The 3,112-nt window shown below is 36.3% G+C and overlaps 1 protein-coding gene across 1 annotated transcript in view; it reads left to right on the top strand.

The window, feature by feature from the left end:
• Nucleotides 1–2,884: 2,884 nt before the first annotated feature.
• Nucleotides 2,885–3,112, top strand: part of LOC103359155 (ES1 protein homolog, mitochondrial) — a 6,067-nt gene continuing 5,839 nt past the window's right edge. The window contains exon 1 of the mRNA XM_008284382.1: nucleotides 2,885–2,963. The gene's annotated coding sequence lies outside the window, so the exon portion shown is untranslated. The remainder of the gene's footprint in view (nucleotides 2,964–3,112) is intronic.

Here is a 3,112-nt window from a genome sequence, read left to right on the forward strand (position 1 = left end):
ACCTGCATAAGCTACAATAGCTGCAATGATGAGCAGCAGAATCCCCAGTGCAGTATGGGGGATGAAGTCTTTGTCGGGTGAGCTGGCATAGTTGTTCACCAAAAGCAGGAGAGAACCTACAAGTCAAAACCAGGTTATTAATCAAAACAAGTTACAAGTTTCTTCTTTTTCTTTTAAAGATAATAAAGTTGGTTTCCAAATTTGAAAAAAAGAGAAGGTGTAAGACTAACCGACACATTGCCCTGTTTCCATGACCTTACATGATTTCATGTAGCTAATTCTTCATGTAATTCAAATATTTGTAGCAGTGTGTTTGGTATTACAAACAGCCTGTAAAGTTAATATTAGCAATAGACTCTTTTCTTGTGTAGTTCTTGTATTAAATTTGTAATCAAACATTACAAAAAAAGAAGTACAAAGTAGATGGCAAACATCCCACTTGTAGATCTATACATGCACAAGCCATAAGATCCCCCCCAAAAGATCCTATAATAGGTCCGCTCCAACAAAATAAATATTAAAATTCCAAATTTATAAATGAAAAATAGCAGATGTACATTCTTAAATTTCTAATAGGATAAAACAGTATTAATTGATCAAAAGTATTACAAAACAATTACAGAAAAAAAAACTGGACTGAGTTGGATAATAGACCCAAAAATGTTCGGACCATTTTAAAACTAAAACTGATGTGTCACTCTACTACTACTATTATTATTATTATTATTGTTATTATTATATATCGCCATGCATTTAGTTATTAATATGAAGGAGTTGTTTTCTAAAATTAGAGGTTGATCGATAATCTTCGTTTTTTTTGTTTATGATAAATTTCAAACTTTACAGTATAATGTCACGTTTAGCATATCATATATTAATAAACTCATCATGATGAGTAATGATGAAATAAAAAGTTTAATTGCCTATGATCGGCAAAAACAACCAAAGCAAATAAAAATGAAACAACGACATACCGAAACTTAAAACAACAAAAAACGATTCAACCAAAAACTAAAAAACACACTAAAAAACGCTGCAAAAAAAATAATTAAATTAAAAAAAATTAAATTGAATAAAAACTTACCTGCAGAGATGCCCAGGATGCCGACGGACACATGCAGTGAGTGAGGAGGCGCCATGACGACTGTTGTGCTGACAGCGTGAGGCTGGTTTTTAATACCGCTGCGTCTGACGTCATCACGCACAGAGGAGAAACTTGAGAGGGAAGAAGCTGCAGCCCACCGGGAAATAACACAGAGCCCTAAGAAGTGTTTATTGTCTCTGTAATCTGTAGTTACTCATTCAGGAACTGCAGGATTATCTTCCACTCTATGCAAAGAAATGACGTGAAAGTATGATGTGTAAAAGATAAACTCAGGTCACTCCTTATCTGGAAGTTCTGGTTCGGTTGTAGTCAAAAAGAAAATATAATGAATTTACATGCAAATGACAAATAACAGATTTCTTGAATAGTTCTGCTCAAAGTGCAAATAACTAGTCAAGACAAGTCAGTGTTTGTTTGTTTTTTTTAATTATTATGTTTTAACCACATTTAAACAGCATTCCTTGGGCCAAGTGTTTTCCAGTAGAAAAATAGCAAATTAACTTGGTGTAACAAATTAAGTTAATATGTTTGAATGTTGAGGTTAGGACAATACAGGTTTATTAATAACATGAGTGTAACTGAGTGATTTAGATATTTAAAAATATTTATATAGAAAATACAATTATTTATTAAGACTAGGACTCTTCAGTATTATTAATTCTGGAGATTAATATGATTAATTTAGAACTACAGTTCTGACCCTACAAATACATTCATCAATACCCAACAAATATAAAAGGCAGTGAAGCTCTTTCTTTTTGTTCGTACCATTTTATGTTTGATATCCATCCATCCATTATCTATACACCGCTTAATCCTCACAAGGGTCGTGGGGGGGCTGGAGCCTATCCCAGCTGACTTAGGGTGAAGGCAGGAGACACACTCACATTCACACCTACGGACAATTTAGAAACACCAATTAACCTCAACATATTTTTGGACCTTGTGGGAGGAAGCCGGAGAACCCGGAGAGAACCCATGCTGCATGGGGAGAACATGCAAAATCCATGCAGAAAGATTCCGGTGCCCCCACCAGGACGCAAACCGGCGACCTTCTTGCTGCGAGGCAACAGTGCTACCAACTGCTCCACCCTGCATCCCTATATTTAATAATGGTAGTATTTATTTATTTTATTTATTAGTTGTGTGATGAGCCCTGAGGTCATATTGTGGTTCGTTCTAGTTTCTCTATTGGTTCTATGAGTGGCTGCTTGCTGTAACCTGTCACAACCCCTGTGTTCCTGGGTTACTTAAGGGCTGACTGCAGCCTAATCACTCTCTGCTTCCCTCTGCAGGTAACACACCAGTCTGGGTATGGTTTAGTTTCTTTCTTTAAGATGTTTGCACGTACACCTGCACAGACATAATTCATGCATACATCACACACACACCACTGACTCTATGGATTCTCACAACCCCATACTGGTATAAGTGAATAAAAACAAGCTTTGATACTTGGTGTGTCTCTCCATTTGTTGTGGCTGTTTTGAGCCAGGCTGTAACAGTAGCTTACTTTGTATTTAATAACATTATGGAAATAAATGAATTTGTTACTGAAAAGTGTCTCTGTAATGTCTCTAGTTTAAACACCTCATTGTAATTGCATCAGCTTTTATGTTGCTTGAAATTAGTAATGAGAAGAATGACTCAGCTTTTTCTCTGCACGGGTCGTTTTTCAAGGTGTTCCTGGTTGTATTAAATGACTATGATGTCATGGACAGCAGTGTGTGGGAGGAGACAGGAGAGGCAGCGGGACTATAAAGAGTCTCTGTTTCACAGTTCACTCATCACACCTTGGCTGAAGAGCTCGATTACACTCTGTGTGACACCAGGCTGCCTACAACAAAACCTGCTCAAGGTGAGGAAACGAGACAATTGTTATTGTCTTTACTGTTGTCTTTACTTCTGCTGTATGATTGAATCATTTTCTCCCCTTATTGTAATAGCAAACTCATGCCATTTCAGAAAATATCTTTATGATGAAAATGCAAACCATCACTTCAAAAT

This window comes from Stegastes partitus, unplaced genomic scaffold (genome assembly GCF_000690725.1).
Source record: "Stegastes partitus isolate 25-593 unplaced genomic scaffold, Stegastes_partitus-1.0.2 Scaffold356, whole genome shotgun sequence".
Classification (NCBI taxonomy): Eukaryota; Metazoa; Chordata; class Actinopteri; family Pomacentridae; genus Stegastes; species Stegastes partitus.